At 45.6% G+C, this 17639-nt stretch overlaps 1 protein-coding gene across 2 annotated transcripts in view; it reads left to right on the forward strand.

Annotated features, from left to right (window-relative positions):
• DAZL (deleted in azoospermia like) overlaps positions 1-17639 on the forward strand; it is an 890646-nt gene that overhangs the window by 603029 nt on the left and 269978 nt on the right. The gene's annotated exons all lie outside the window — the stretch shown is intronic.

Raw genomic sequence — 17639 nt, forward strand, 5'->3', positions numbered from 1 at the left:
GCGGTCGAATATAAAAAGTAGTTTCCACTGCCACCAGCCAAAACTCGATCAGGGGGGACGGAGACGTGCCCCCTCGACTAACAGACCCTGGGGCAATCGAATTGCCCCAGCCAGTACGTCCACAATATGATGGTTTGTACTGGTTCTGTTCAGGATTCAAGACTAGCAAAGTCTTTGGTGACTTTACATGCCCTGGGAGACAGTAGTCAGTCCCAGGGTATGGAGTCTATGTTGGGGAGTCCCTAGGACACCCCTGGGTCACGGCACAGAGGGTGCTGTGTGACCCACATCACAAAAATACATGAGGCCCTATGGAGTAAAAGACCCCATAGCCCATTCAACACAAGGTTTAACCAAGAAAACACACTTCAACATGTCCAAGAGTGAGGGTAAAAGAGTCTCACTCTTGGCAGGAGAAAAAAATTAAACCCCAGAAATCCAGCAAAGCTGCTGGGGGACTCACTAGGTAGGGAAATTCAGCCTAAACAGAGAATTCTCCCTAACACTCGCCCCCCCCAGACTAAGGGACAGGAGGATTTAATCCACTCCTGGATGAACCTCATACCTCTAGTCGATGATATACATCCTAGAGAGTCCATCAGCATTTTGATGGTGACACCTTGACCTATGCTTAAGGGAGAACTCAAAGGTTTTCTTTTGCAAGCTAAAGGACCTACAAACCCTTTGAGGAACATCAGTCTTTTTGTTATAGGGGATCTGGTTGACCAGTCCCTCAGAAGTTGGGACAACTTCTGAACCTATGTTAGGCTTTTTGAAGGGGTCCTTATAAAGGATTCCCTTAGATCTAGAGGGGCCTCCAAGGTTCCTCACCACCTCTCTTGTGGGAGCAGGTTGGGTCTTAGGCCTCTTGGTTGGAGGGGTTGGGGTTAGGCAATGTACCTGCTTCCCCTTCCTCTTAGATCTACCCTTACCTATTTTAGGAGTTTCCCCCCTAATATTAGGATTTGAGTTGGGGTCTTCAGTAGAAGGTCCAACAGTCTGAAGGTTTTTGGCCTTAGACTTTTCTTTTCTGGTTTTCCACCAGCACTGAGAATTACCAGTTCTCTCAGGTCCAGATAGGGGCCTAGTTGGTCTATCCACCTCTTCCTCAGAAGCAGGGGGGGTCAGAGACTCGGAAACTAGGGGAACAAGGGTGGAGCTTGGTTGGGGCTCCCATGTTCCTAGCATACTATCCTGAAATGTGCCTGGGTTAGAGGTCAACTTACTAACACCAGGGCTTGTAGTGGGGTTCTCAGTAGAGGGTCCCACAGGCTTAGAAGGGTCCTTCAAGGTAGCCTGTCTAGCCAATTTGGTTAAGTTCTGCTTCTCCATACTGGGAGGCCTGGGGGTATGTGACACTACTCCTAGAGTTCTTAGGTCATTCCCCAACAGGACCTTCCCAGGTACCTCAGTCTGAACACTGACAGGGATCCTCACTGTCATGTTGTTACACTGAATGAGGGCTGGTAGAATAGGAACCATTTGGACAGGGCCTCCAGACATTTTAGTGGGACCTTTGGGTGCTTTGGCCACATCCTCAGGTTGAAAGAAGCTTTCATCCACTACTGTTCTGCTGGCCCCAGTGTCTCTCCTGGCAGGAGTATCCTGGCCATTGACAAGAACACTGTCCACATAATACACCTTAGAGTTAACAGGTAGGGAGTTATACACAACCCTATTCTGGGGACTAACCAGACCCATAGGCTCTAAGTTTACAGTTGCTTGAAGACCCAAGGGTTCTTCAGCAAAGAGTTCAAAGTGGGCACTAGCCATCTGTACTTCATCCTCAGGAGTGAAGGCTAAGGAGACTGTGCTGATCCCTGCAGGTTTACCCTTGCACTTGGGATCTCCTTTGATATGGTCAGTACCCTGACAGACATAGCATTGTCCAAATGCTCTCTGGAAGGGTGGCTTGTTCTGACCTCCTTCTGGCTTGTGGCCAGAAGGTACAGTAGCCTGACTAGGTTTCCCATGGGGCTTACCCTGGTTATTTTGTGGTTTGGGGCCCTCTTTGGGATAGGAATTATTAGAATTCTCTTTGGAGTCTTTTTTAGGCTGTTTCTCCCCATCCTTCTTCTGAGTTACCCCAGAATCCTTGTGAGTGGCCCTGTTGGCAACCCACAAGTCAGCAGCCTTAGCTAGTTTCCGGGAATCTAATTCCCTGGAATCAGCCAAGTGCTGTCTGAGCTCAGGAGAGCAGGCATCATAAATAGTCTCCAACATAAACAAATTCTTCATACCTTCATAAGTGTTCACCTTGTAACCCTTAATCCATCCCTCTAAGTTTTTCAAACATTCACTCACCCAGGTAGCCCAAGGGGTACCATCATGCTTTTTGAGGCTCCTAAACCTCTTAAGATACTGGGAAGGGGTCTTCCCAAACCTAGCTATCAAAGCTAGTTTCACACATTCATAGTCCTTCCTATCCTCCTCCCCCATCTCCATTACCACATCAGTTGCAACAGGGGGAAGCCTAGAGAACAACCAGGTGAGTAAGTCATTTCCTGTGATGTTCTGGAGCCCATGATTATATTCAAACAGAGACAACCAATCCAACACATCCAACTTAGGCTCATACATACCAACCAATTCTTTAGGCATCCGGGGTCTTTTAGGACTGGAACTTCTAGAGGAGCCAGAGAGAGAAACATTCTCAACAGATAATTTCTTCATTTCTAAGTCATACTTGAGCTCCATTTCCCTTAGCCTTAGTTCTTTGTCAGTTTGAGCATTAAGTTTCTTATACTCCAATTCTAGCTTCATTTTCTCCAGTTCAAAGTACTGAGGACTAAATGTGGGACCTGGTAAAGGTCCAGTAGGCACAGCAGGTAGAGCAGGCAGAGGCCTAGGGGGGACAGTTACAACAGCCTCACCCTCCTCTTCTGACTCTTCCTCAGAAACATCAACATTTTGCTCCATGTTAACTTCAATACTGTCATCTACAGTTGCTGGAGTGGTAGGCTCCTCTGAACCATCACCCAGACTTTGGTTAGCTAACAATCTTTCAATCAGCTCCATTTTCTTGCCCTTAGTCAGGAGATCCTTATGTTTACAGAGCACTCTTAAACAATCAGCAGTTTTGGCTGCAAGGGACTCTTGACTATAGCTTTCTATAACTGACATGTTAGAGGTTTTACTTTTTCAGTGCTAAGCTTTGTGGTTAGTTGCACTAAGGTATCTAAAGCACAATAAAATGTATACTCAATACAAATCCCACCGCTGTACACCAGTGTTAGGCAGAAACCTGTGCAGTTCCCTTGGGGAACACTGCAAAAGATTTAAGACTACAGGTAGAGCAGTAAACCCCTTTGGTAGCAGTCTGTACCACCCAGATTTACCTGGTAGCTGTGGCTGAGCAGTCAGACTTCCCTCAAGAAGAGTTAGGCAGTATGTAAAGTATACACAATATGTACCAAAACACAATAGCACAAGCAAACACTGACCAGAGCTTGGTTTCAAAAGTATATAGTTATTTATTTAAAATACACATAAGTTAAAAACACTCTAGCAAAAATATAGTAAAAGCACGTCAACACAGTTATACTGAAAGTAAATTCAATCCTTTCTCCTATCTAGACAACTCTAGGTTAACACCACTTAATTAAAACAGAGGTGAGTGCTTAACGTTAGATGACACTCTAGTAGTTTCCAAGAAAGGGAGAGAAAAAGCAGAAATAGGTTAGACACACCACTCTAAGGTCCAGAACACTTGCAATAGGCTTAAAGAAGAATAAAGTCACAGGTGAGCAAAAGTCACTAGGCAGGGCCCACTCTTAGAGTAGCCGGAGCGAAAATGTGCCCAAGATCACACTGTTAGTTAGAGATTCAAAGTCTTGCAAAGAGTCAAAAAGAGTTTAGAGTGGCTCAGAAAGTTTAGCCAAAGTGTCCCAGGCACTCCCAGGTTCGAAAGCCGGGGACTAAATCTACCCCGTACAGTCGGTAGCAAGGGAAGCCAGGCGGAACACAGTACCTTAAGCGGAAAGGATCCTCCAGCGGGGGCAGTTGTTCCAGGCAGCGACAGCAAGGCTCGACGTCGGTCAGGGGAGAAGAATATCTCGCTGAAGAGCAGAAGAGAAAGGTCGTAGCACTGCCCGGGAAGAAACCAGCCGCGGAGTCCTCCGGTTAAAGGGTTGGTACCGACTTTCGCGGTATGGGGGTAAAGTGTGGTATTCCGGATGCCGGGGTGCTTGGCACAGGCAAGGCGGCCACGAGATACCTCAAAAGGACGGAAAGAAGGCGAAAACTGGTTGTCCCCACCAGTCAAGGGAAGGAGCCACTCCGTTAAGAGTTCTCCTCGGTCGTCGGGAAAAAGTGGTGAGACGGTTCAGCAGGGCTCCACCGGGTGGTGTCGTCGAAGCAGGTCGGCTCAGCTCTTCCCTCGTCGGATTCTTGGTCCTGTGGCGACTTCTGAAGTCCCAGTCCCCAAAGCCCTGCTTTTATGCAGCAAACCCCCATTCACCCAGCCTAGCTGTCACTCAAACATGCTAAGTGGTGAGCCGGGCGGCTCACCACTTGGGCCAATCAGGACGGAGTGCGACTTGAGTTACCAAGGTAACTCAGTCCAGGGTGCCTAAATCCCCCTCCACCCCTCCTAAGTACCCCAGACAGAGTGGCACCACTTTGGAGGGCTTCTGTGGAGAAGCCCGCCAAAAGTGGAACAAAGGGCTCCACTTTGGGTCAGAGTTACAGAGGCGAACACCAACGCCATTTTAGAATCAAGTTTTGGCAAAAAGTCCCAACCGGAGTTATAAAAATAAATATATAAACCGGCGGTATGTTTAAGGCTACCGTAAATAAATAATTAAATGTGTTAGCCTAAAACAATGGGAAATCCCATAGGGAAATATTCGCGGTCGAATATAAAAAGTAGTTTCCACTGCCACCAGCCAAAACTCGATCAGGGGGGACGGAGACGTGCCCCCTCGACTAACAGACCCTGGGGCAATCGAATTGCCCCAGCCAGTACGTCCACAATATGATGGTTTGTACTGGTTCTGTTCAGGATTCAAGACTAGCAAAGTCTTTGGTGACTTTACATGCCCTGGGAGACAGTAGTCAGTCCCAGGGTATGGAGTCTATGTTGGGGAGTCCCTAGGACACCCCTGGGTCACGGCACAGAGGGTGCTGTGTGACCCACATCACAAAAATACATGAGGCCCTATGGAGTAAAAGACCCCATAGCCCATTCAACACAAGGTTTAACCAAGAAAACACACTTCAACATGTCCAAGAGTGAGGGTAAAAGAGTCTCACTCTTGGCAGGAGAAAAAAATTAAACCCCAGAAATCCAGCAAAGCTGCTGGGGGACTCACTAGGTAGGGAAATTCAGCCTAAACAGAGAATTCTCCCTAACAGACCCCTTTGTTACAGTTCACAGAGATAAGGTGGTTCTACGCACTCACCCAAGGTTTGCTCCGAAATTCATCTCAAAATTCCACGTAAACCAGTCTATAGAACTACCAGCGTTCTTTCAAAATCCTTCCAACTTGGGAGAAAGGACTCTGCACACACTAGATGTCCGCAGAGCGGTCATGTTCTACATGGAAAGAACCAGACCACTGAGGAAGACTAATCAGTTCTTCGTCTCGGTGGCAGCAGGAAGAGAAGGGGATGCAGTTTCAAAGTCCACTATTTCTAGATGGATTATTCAATGCATCACTCTCTGCTATACTCTTGATAAGAGAGAACTGCCCTTTAGGCCAAGAGCACATTCTGCTCAAGGCAAGGGGCGTCCATAGCATTCATTGCAAATGTTCCCCTTGAGTCCATCTGCAAAGCGGCTACCTGGAGTTCTGTGCACACCTTTACAAAACACTACTGTCTAGATGCACACTCTAGATCTGACTCCCAGGTGGGACAGGCAGTAATAAGACATCTTTTCTCTACTGTTCCTTCTCATAACCCACCGCCAACTCCGGGTACTGCTCGCTAGTCTATGCACAGCATGTGATTCTAAGCAGATTAACAAACATCAGAAGACAATGCATTACTTACCGTATAAGCATTTCTGATGGTTGTATCTGCTTAGATTCACATGCGCCCACCCTTCCTCCCCGCTCGGATGGAAGGAACATAGACATCCTTTTCTATATTTCTCTCTTTTCTGTATTCACTCACGTCTAGAAGGCTCCCTCAGGGCAGAAAAATACAAACAGAGGGACCTCGACGCGTGAGGGATTGTGGGTACAACGCACGTCACTATAGGGATAGTGTCTGACACTCACTCACTCACTCACTCACTCTCTCACTCATCCCCCCCCCCATATCACTGCAAAAAATAGGCTGTTTGGTTAACTTAACCTGATTAGTTGGCAAATGTTGCACCAAGCGGTTATAACATGTCACAGCTCCTTTTTTGAACCCTGTTTGGAAACTGTAAACGCAGCCAGTACTATTAGACCAGTTCTGCAACTCCCTGAACAATAGGGTTGCAAATATTTTATTTGATGAATCTAGTAATGAAATTAGGCAATAGTTTAAGGCTTGAGAGCGGTCCCTGTTTTTATAGATTACGATGGTAATAGTACTATTCAAAGAGGGCAGAATTTCCTGCTTAGATAAGTGTTGGGCCAGTACTTCTAAAGTCGGACTAAAGGCTTCATAAAACCAATATCTGAGGCAGTACAAAACTCCACTCTTAGTATAAGGCTGTACCACCTGAGAACATTTGGTAGCGTAGACAGAGCAACTAGGCTTATCTTAAAAGGAAGAGGGCTTTAGCTTGGTACAAAGAAATTGTAGCATACATATGGTCCAAAATAACACTATGTATTGTAAAAAATAATGATTTATTATAAATACATGTAGGGCAAGAGAAATGTTGGGAAAGGTAAGTACTATCACACATCACATAAACACAGTTATAACAACTCATATACAAACAAAAGTATAAACCTTTTAGAATTTCATAAAGCAAGTCAATGTGAGTCAAACCTAAAGTTATACATTCAGAATGGCAGAAGGGTATTCTTGGCGAATAAGACCAAGTTTGTTATACTTTTAGAATTCCAGAAGTAATTCAAGGGTAGCAGAGCCTATTGGTCAGAACATACAGTGCTATTCATTTTCCGAATCACTTAATTAGACCAACACTGTAAGACATATATATTGTAACATATGTAACTTTCTTCTATTATGAAGGGATACAGATACAATGCCAATGATCCTTTCTAGAGGGTCCTAAAACTGCTCATGGACAAGAAAAAACCTAATAAACTATTTTAGAAGTGCACTAAAGCAATTCAGGGAAAGCATAACCGAGTTACAGTTTAAGAAGAGGAAAAGTCTAATATACAGTTCTAAGGTAAGTAGAAACTTGACTATTTTAAAAGTGCTCTAAAGCAGTTCAGGGAAAGCATAGCCCAATTATACACGTGTAGCATGGCAAAGCTATTCAAGTTAAGTAAGTAATCTATTAAATATACTTACTTTTAAGAATGGTATTCAGCAATTCACAGGTAAGTATTAACTCCAAGACTGTAAAGCACTAAAGCAGATCAGGGAAAGCAAAACCCAATGGTACACTTTAAGAAGAACACACTGTTATTCAAGGTAATTAAACTCTACTCATAAGTGTGTACTCCCATTCAGTTAAGAGTAATAAAAAGAGTACCAACACTATTACTTTTAAGAAGAGTAGAACACTATTCAAAGTTATTGTCAAGACCGGTGGGGGGGTCTGTACTTCCGCTCTCTATATGGTAGAGGAGAGGCACAGAAGACCCCAGCCAAGATTCTCGATTACGGTAGCGATGGACGAGCAATCAAGGCCTAGCTTCTCAGGAGGTGATGCAGGCTGGTTCTTAAGTACAGTGTATCCCCAAGCCCCCCACAAAGGAATGTCCACACACTGTATTACTGAAAACACAGTCTTTATATAATTAATATTCAAGGGTTATGTACACTTATCACAACAACGCACTTTGTGCTCAGGAAAACCAATAATGATAAATATCTACAATTCTAAAGTGGTACCACTAATATTAGACCTCATTAAAGTGCATTCACAATACTGTAAAAATGGCACACAGATCAATAAGAAGGAAACCAGCAATAGAGAGAGGAGAGATAAAAGATGGTTGAAACAATAGGCAGAATACTGGCCCCTACCACTGGACACAGTTCTGTGTGGAGATCCCCCCACCTGGGCAACCTGTAAAATAAAGAGATATAACACAAGCCCAGTCCATATATTGTTCAACAGTCTTATTCTCTCCTACAATGTTTTTACCCCCCCAATGTACCTGGTGGAGTCGAGTTCTTCGAAGAGGCGTCGACAGATCCTTCTTGAATGACCCCCTTTAAAGCAGGAGTCACGGATCGTCGAGAGGCGTCGAGAAACGTCGAAGACCTCGGGGTTCGGCGACGGGGAATCGACGGCCCTTCTTGAATGCCTTCCCTTTCAAGCGGGAGGCACGGGGCGTCGAACGTCCGTCGACAAACGAGGTAGAACGATGTCGAAGAGGCGGCAGCTTCGTCCGAGCGGTGCTCGTCGGCGTCGGGGCGTCGGCGTCCTGCAAGGCGGAGGTGTGCGGGGCACCTCGATGACAATAGTTCTGGACCGCAAGGATTGTAGAGACGGGAGCCCAGCAAGGGCGTCGAGTCGCTCGAGTCTTTGGGGTCGTGAGGTGGCGGGAAACCCACCGGCGGATTCTCCTCGGCGCGTTGGTCGTCCTCGACTTTCTCCGGCAGGACAAAAGCGGTCGACGGTGCGGACGAGGGAGTCCTTCGAGTCAAATGTTCTTAGGCAAGGAGCGGACGGCTCCGGTCGTCGGCGGCTCGGCGTCAAGTGGTTCCCACGGCTGGGCAACACAACTTCGACGGGCCTCCAGCGGTTGCACAGACCTGCGAACCCTGGTCGACGGCAATGGACTTCGACAGCGTCGATGTCCGGGTGCTTTACTTCGGTCTCCTCGGCAGTCCCCTTCTCCGGTCGGCAGCCTTTCGATGGTCTGGCGTCCAGGGAGCTTTGGCGAAGATTCAGCGGTGCTCGATGGTCCCTCGGAGCACGGGAAGAGGGCGCCTTACCAGGTCCTCTCTCGGGTCAGTCCTCGACGATTTCGACAACCTTCAGTTCCGTCGAAGCAAATGCCACAGCAAGTCTTCTTCTTCCAGCTGGACGTCGAGGATCAGCAAATCCAGTTACTCTTGAGTGGAGACTCAGCTTCTGAATGCTTCTGAACAATTTCCAGTGGTGAGAGGTCCCCAGATATACTATTCTGTCTCTCATCCACACTGCTGGCACACACACAGCAGCCAATCACACAGAAGGGCATTCATGCAGTCAGTCAGCCAATCAGGCACACAGTGCATTCAGGCCACACTCCTCCCTTTCAGACACTCACAACAAGGAATGTGGATTGGGACAAGTACCCAGCCATTCAACACTACACACTGCATTCAGGCCAGTTTCGGGCAGGGCTGTCTCAGTCTTTGTCTCTCATGCCAGAAACCAGACAACCACAACAAGGAGTGTATATTGGTCACACACTCCATTCACCCAGGTCCCACCCACAGGAGGTACCCACAACATACAGTCACTGGGAAGGCTCCAGTCAGTCTAGCTGGGCCTTCACAACAACACCATATATGGAACTTCCACCCAACAGCCAGTCAGGGGGAAGGGACAGAGTCAGGGCTTCCCAGGACTTTGGGAAAAACAAGATAACAGGCAATAGAAAGCAAGAGGCCACAGAGGCCATCTTGTTTCCTATCAGGAATCAACTGATTCCAATGGCAGGGCCTGGGTATCCCAAAATGGAGGACACCCAGAGCACCTGTCAAATTCAGCATGGAGCTGCCACCAGCCCATACCCTGCTCTGTGGGCCACCCACAGGTGCCCAAAAACATACACTAGGGGCACAGGGTTGTACCCCTACCCATGGGTGCCATAAGGGTATCCCATGGGTCTGTTCACCAAACCAAAAGAGAGCTGCACTGCCAGGAGTCCCTCATGGACTCCTGGGCAGAAAACATGACAGAACACACGGTAAAAACAGAAAAAGGACAAGGATTCAGAGGCCCTGTCCCTCAGATGCATTTCCGGCATCACAGTTATGTACTATTCAAAGGAGCAACCAGCAACTTAAAGGTACGTATACACTTTCAGACACATAGTAATTTATTCTATTACAGAGATACAGTTACCACACAAACCTCTTTACAAGGAAGTACTTTCAACAAGACAGAAGCCTTATCTTTTAAAGTCCTTCCCTAGTCTATAGTATGATTTTTTCTCAGAGGCGGATATGGGACCCTAGTCTAGGAGCTAGATGGAGGCAGGCCAGGATAGGGTTCAGTTGCAGGAAGGTCAGAGTTCCAGAGGATCTCTCTTCAGACAAGTAAGTATTCACTTTAGAGTTAGTTAAAAGTGTAAAGGGACTTCACAGAAGGATCCTCTATATGCGTTCCGGCATTAGGCCTGAGCGAATGGTATTGGCCAACTCCCAAACTCTCGAATCACCCACTCAGCCTCACAGGATACACACAAGACTTAAGGCAAGTATTGCCCAAGACTACCCAGTATCTCAGCAGAAAAGAAGAGCTTCTGGGCAGATGACTTCAGGATGCAGCAGCACAGGACCCTGTCCCTGACTTCTTGGTCTGGAGACGAAAACAGACACTGGATGGGAACTTGCAGCAGCAGTCGCCAGAGGAGCCTTCCAGCAAACAATACATCAAGGCTTCTCGCGCCTCTGTGAATTTTGAACCCTTTTACAGTAACCAAATGAAGAACAAATATCGCTGGTCGGAATCTCTTCACTCTATCGGTCTTACAATCTGGTGACAGGGCTGCAGGGATTTGAATCGTGTCTTTGGAAGTCCAGCAAGAGTCCATCGATGTTTCAGTAGGAATCCCACTTCAGAAGACGTTGCACTGTACTAAGGCTCGAGGTACCCTCGTATTGGCAGTTTGCAGCCAGCAAAGGTCACAGTATGTCATGGGTTGGCTCGTTTTGCAGGTCTTCACACGACTAGTGGATCTCATCAGCCTCTGTGCAGGAGTTGTTGCATTCGGGACCCCCAAGTTGATTGGAAGGAAGAGTTATATCGGGGTCTGGTTGCACATCAGGCTCTCCGGTCGCTGGAAATCATTACAGCCATAATTTCTTCATCTTCCTCTTCGGATTCAGCACTAGTGGTCGACTTGTCAGCAACTTCCAGAATCTGAAACTTTATCAGGAACTACGGCAACACTTCTGCAAACTCACTGCAGTTTTCAGACAGGTGTGGCTGGCTGTCCAATCTGAATAGCCAGCTCCCCAGTAAGAACTGTTTCCTTTCAGGCAAGATGAAAGACAAAAGGCTGGAGAGTTTTGAACTCCTCCTTCGCTTCTTGCCTTCAGACACTCAGGAGCCCCAGCAGGGAATGCAAAGGACTTGCACCGTAGACAAAACTACTACCAAGATCTTTCCTGCCTAGGACGGCAGAAGAAGACCTACGCAACAACAAGGATACTTAAAAATGAAAAAAAAAGAAGAAACCCACCGTTCTAGCAGTGGCCCTCCTATGCATTAACGTGGCTTATTTGACAGCCTGCAAGTAATATGACTAACAGTAATTAAGGTTAAACCACTGCCACCAGCCATTAAAGTCATCTTCCAATTGTATCAAACATGTTAACTGGTAAGTGAGAAAGGGGATGCAGTGTATCTTCCCAGCACTCCACAAAGTCGGGTGTGTGGCTCACTATAAAAAATGTAAAGGGGGAGGGGAATCCTACTTTGCTTCTTGGTAACAGGAGTTCACCCAAGAGATAATGAGTAGTGAAGGCAAGCGTCCCCAACCAGCACGATCCTTCCCGCAATGAGAGACAATAAAGGACTCTCCCAAATCGGGAATAAAGCCAAGACAGAGTGCGGGTGAGCTTAAATGGGAGTTTATCAATCAGAATAGGTCATGCAAAAAACTCTGCAAACTCCGAGAGCGCTCTGTCTGACAATAGCAAAGACAGGCGTATATATTTACAAAAAAGTCATAAGAACCTACACACTATAGGGGGCACAAGTTCAATGGGATTGGGTGGCGACGACTAACTATAGGTGCTGCTGCGATGTGGTTGGCCGTGGCTGGAGAACGTTCATCCGGGCGGTGTTGTTGTGCCCTCGCGGCCAGTGTCAGAGATGAATGTCTTTTCCTGACTTATTTGCCCTAGGCCATGCACACCGCAGTCATTCAGTCATTGCAATATTATCTTCTTTAGTAAATCTTCCAATAGGTTATTCTACAGGTTAATGCAACACAGGAGGAATGCACCTTGTGAGGGGTCTGGTGGTAATACGTCAGGACATGGTTACCAGTGTCCTGTTGACCGGGGCCATAGGTCGAGGTGCTAAGCTTCAGGGCCTGGGACGGGCGGTACAGGTCTTTCTGCCTTGTTAGAAGTTGTTATGGATGTGCAGCTGTGTGTTGTCAAAGTGTTGGGTGTCCTGATTGCACAGGGCCATAAGTCTAAGATGCAACGGACTCCCGCGGATAGATGAACTGCAGACGGGAAATTCCAATGTAGCCAGATGGGCACAGACGGCAAAAGGCCTCAACCTGCATATGTTAAATGGTCAAACGCGCGGCGATATTCCAGGTAAACACACGTGGTCGAATGGACAAGCAGCTACAACAATTGACTACATTTGGGTCTCGCTGCCCCTGATGTTGGAAATAGAAAATTTTGAAATCCAACAACAAAATGTCAGTGACCATAACATCCTTAAAACATCATGGAGGAGAGAGAAACCTACAAAATCTCAGGGAAACAGCTCAACTCTGGACTTAAATCCATCAGCAAATCGAATAAAGCTAACAACGAAAAATATCCTAAAGCTGAAAGAGATCTTCGTAGAAGCTGATAATAATGTGACGGGCCATCTTAACTACGAAACACTATTAGAAGCCTATAAAACAGCAAGATCAGGACTTAAATCTGATGCTTTAATACATAAGCATAAGTACAGTAGTGAACTAGTGGAAAGGAGGAAACTACTAAGAAAGGAAATAAGAGCTAGCAAAAAAAGCAAAAAAAATTCAAACATAGACAAGCAAAGGAATATCAAAGTACACCGAAATCAATATAAAAACTGGCTCACTGACTTTAAAACAAGACGACTTCAAGAACAAGGGGAATTAATGGTGAACTCCCTACAAAAGTCCAACACCAGAGAAACATGGGACTTAATAAATAACTGCACCCTGAACCATCGAAGTAGACTTATATGTGGGGTCTCCGAGAACGATTGGATTAATCATTATACTGATGTCTTCTCTGCTAGATCTGACGATGTAGATTTACCAGACGAGATCTCAACACTTCCTTGGAGGAACATGATGGATGAAGGAGAAATTGAAACTGCAATTCGGAAATTAAAAGATTCCTCCGCGGCAGGTCCAGACGGACTGACGAATATCCATTTGAAGAAAGATCCAAAATCATGGGCAGTGATAATAAACATCTTATTCACTAGCATTGTACTAAAAAGAAAGATTCCAGAAACATGGACAAAAAGTATAACAGTGCCTATTTATAAAAAGGGTCAACGTGATTTGCCTTCAAACTACCGACCTATCTCGCTACTAGCAACAACAGGAAAACTGTTTGCAGCAGACTTACAGAAAAATCTGACAAAATGGGCAGAGACGAACAACATCATCGACCCGCGCCAAACAGGGTTCACAAAGCGGACAGGAACGGATTTAAACCTATTTATAATATCCATGTTAAAAACCAACGCAATAGAATTTAAAAAAGAACTACACTTGGCTTTTATCGATCTAAGTCAAGCATTTGACTCTGTCAACAGAAGAAAGTTATGGGAAAAACTAAAATCCTGGTCTTGTCCTGCGGACCTATTGAACCCGATAAGGGCGTTACATCAAAACACGACTACCCAAATCAGAGTAAACGATCGAGGAGATTTGACGGCCAACATCAGTATTAACAAGGGAGTGAAGCAAGGCTGTCCGCTTGCAGCAACACTGTTCAAATTGTTCATAGCCGATATTTCAGAAATCACTTCATGTACAAGACACTTCAGTCCAAAAATTAATAATCAAGAAGTTGCGATAATATGCTATGCCGACGACATAGTATTACTAGATGAAACAAGAATAGGGCTGCAACGACTTATAAACAACCTACAAACCTACATGCAAAAAAATGATTTGACGATCAATGTGGGAAAATCAAAGATCCTGACTATAAACGGCAAGAACAACGCCATAAGAAAAAAATTTAAATGGCATATAGAAGGTGAACCTCTCGAACGAATACAGATGATAAAATATTTAGGAATCGGACTCAATTCCTCGACAGTGGAAAAGAGTTGGATAGAAACGCTGCTAGTAAAAATCAGAAATCTAAGTGCACAAGGAAGGGTTCTGGACGGCAAATACGGAAAATTTTCACTGGTACCAGTTAGATTGTTCTATGTTCAAAAAGTCATGCCCTCCTTAGCATATGGAAGTGAAGCTGGTCTGAATCTAACACACAAACTATGGTCGAAACTGGAAAGTGGGTTTTGGAAAACAGTATTGAAGCTTCCAAGGTGTACTCCGATAGTGGCGATTAGAGCAGAACTGGGCCTCGAGTCACTCGAAGCTACAATGAAATGGAAATCATTATGCTTATTGAGGAAAATATGTGAAACCAGTCCGGCTGAAAGCTACAAACTACTGGCAACTAAAGGAGTAGATAAAAGCTCAATCTACCTTAATCATTGGAAAAGAGAATGGTCCCAGGTACTAACAAAAATGGACTCCTCGAAAGAAGAACTGATTACCAATCCCAGCAAAGTAAAAGAAAAGCTCATGAGACAGGACTGGATTGCTACAAGAGAAGCCAAAATGAAGCTATCGAATATAAACTCCTTGGCAGTCGAACATAGAAAAAGAAATATGCTTCCGGAGTACCTAGTAAAATTTCCATCATATACACATAGAGCAACACTACTAAAAATTCGATTAGGAGTCTATCCAACAAATGAATATAAACACAGAACTGGAGGAAGAGGCGTTAACGAGGGTCGCTGCAGGTTCTGCCAAGTAGATTCGCAACTAGAGACTCCGGTACATCTCTTGATGAACTGCACCGCCGTTTCAAAAGACAGAAAGCGTTTGTTATCCAAATATATGTCAACAACAACCCATTGCAACGATGAGGAACGATGGGATTATTTTATCCAAGGACACAATCCACGTTTCTCATGTGCGGGTATAAACTTTCTGGATAAAATCCTCAACGATAAAAATAATGACCTAGCAGAGGGAATCCGCAATTCATCCGGTTGCATTAAGTGAGGAAAAGAAAGGAAAGGAGTCGGACTGAATTGAATTGGAAAGTGTGTTAAAAGTTTTAAATGAAACTAAAAAAACGACACTATAAATAAAAAAAAAAAAAAAAAAAAAAAAAAAAAATAAGTCTAAGATGATCCGGTGGGTTGTGGGATTTACGAGGGGGCGCCTTTGGAAGTGTGTGTTCAGGCAGAGGTTTACTGCTGTGCTGTAAATAATGCAGGTGGCGGGCCGCAGCCTTGGGTGCTGCAGAGGGGGCTCCAAATCTTTGAAGCGGCTCCAGTCTGGTTGGGGGAGGTGGAGCATGTTTTGGCAGCCTTCGCAGGGTGGGAGGGGAATGGCCTTGCACGTATTCACAAAGGTATCTCCCTCGTGTGTTGCCGATTTTAGGTAAAAACATCACAAACATTTGAACACTCTATAATACTTATTCAAATCATTTTAAAACATGCATTTCAACTTTGCTGGATATGTCTCGATTATACCCAGTCTGAGCACCATATTCGTACACTATGTTTTAACAACTACAGTATTTAGTTGTATGCATATACATTTGCAGTAAGTGAGGTAGTAGTCGGGTTGGTGGAGTACATAGGAAATGACCCGCCACTGTATGTGACGGTGGTGGCACATAAGGGGCTTAGACATACACACATGACAAGTGCATTTCTTGCGCATCCTTCACATGAGTCCACAGTATGGTACATTCGTCTTCTCGTGTACTCTAGCAGCATTAGCTCGGTTATGGCGCAAAACCATGGAGGGTAGGTTTCCCAGTGATACACGTAAAAATAGATCCCTGGAACGCTCCTTTATTATTAGCACCCAACTGCAATGGTGTGGGCTCGCCATTGCTCATATCATGGAAGCATGCTTTCTTATGTTTATGCATTTTACAGGTTTTTGTAATATAAGAGATTTTGTGGAGAAAAGCATACTTTGCAAGTGGTCTTGGACTTTCTGCCACCTGAGGACCATTTTACTGTTGTTTTCATTGCCCAGGCCTGCTGGCCGGGTCATGCTGGGAGCGATGATACACTGCGGAAGGTGAACTGTTACAATGTTAGTGTATTACGCTAGCTCATGTCCGTCTTGTTCGTGGGAACGGGCTCGCAGCGGATCTGCCAGGGTGCCGCGGCGACAAGGATAACTGAAACTTTCCGAAGGTGGGGGCCGCGCTACAGTGCGCTGAGCTCACACCATTTTTAGTAGACAAAATGGTTTCTGAGGCCTAGCTGAATTCTATACGTGCGGGCAATGTCTTCAGCAGGTGAGCCATCCACCACCTGGGCCCTGGTGGTAAGGAGGGGACGCCCGATGAGCCATGGCCCTCACCTGGGGTGGAGGTGTAGGCAAGGGGGGGTCTTTTGGACCACTCCTCCCCTACATTTCCCCCCTTTCGTTACTTAAGTAACGAATACTTTAAGTCCTCCAGCCTTCTACATTCTTCTTCGTCCATCACTGCCTCATCCCATGCAGGTGTGCCTTTTATGGGCATCCATGCTCTGCAGACTCCCCGTAAGCTTTCCCCTCTTCTGGCATATTCATCTGGGGTACAAGTCAGGTATATGCATCCGCCATCTCCCGCCAAATCTACCCACACCTCCTGGTACCATTCTAGTACACGGGGCTCTCTAATGGTGGTGTGCCATGCTTTATCTATGATATCTTTGTCGTGATAGATAGGCACTAGCTGATATCTTGGTGTGTCGTCTGTTCCTGTTTGTACCTGCACTTCCTGCATGTTTTGTATTGTCCCACGGGTGTTTCCCATTGTCACCATCATCATTGCACCACTTGGTACTGCGTTAGCACAAACACGAAGACCTACCTGGCACAGACAAAAAATTAAAAGGAGGAACACCACAGCTGGCATCAAAAATTTCACATTTGTTCCAAGCCATGATGGGACCCAGGAGAAGATGTTATCGAACCATGTACTGTCTTTTGCTCCACCTTCCATTTTCATTTTTTCTCCTAGGTTGTGGACTGCTTCGATCACATGGGACAGGGAGCCATTTTCTGCGTCTTCAGAAGGTACGAAAGTGCAGCAGGCATTTCCTATTTTTTGGCAAACACCTCCATCCATTGCCGTGAACAGGTCCAGGACATACCTGTTTTGCATGGTCATCAGTCGTAAAGCCCTTAGTTTCACTTTTATTACGTTGAACCCTTCTTCAGTGTCGTTGGCCAGCTGAATCAATTCCCAGCGTGTTATCTGGAGCCATTTTGCATTTGCTCTTGCTTGGACGCTTGAGACGAGTGAGGCAAAGAATGTTTCTGCTGAGCTGAATAATCGATATTTATCTGGGATCTCAGCCAATAGTTCTAATGATTCCTTTGATATGTAGTTTG

The sequence above is a fragment of the Ambystoma mexicanum genome, chromosome 2q (genome assembly GCF_040938575.1).
Source record: "Ambystoma mexicanum isolate Mex_15411 chromosome 2q, UKY_AmexF1_1, whole genome shotgun sequence".
In the NCBI taxonomy this organism is placed as follows: domain Eukaryota; kingdom Metazoa; phylum Chordata; class Amphibia; order Caudata; family Ambystomatidae; genus Ambystoma; species Ambystoma mexicanum.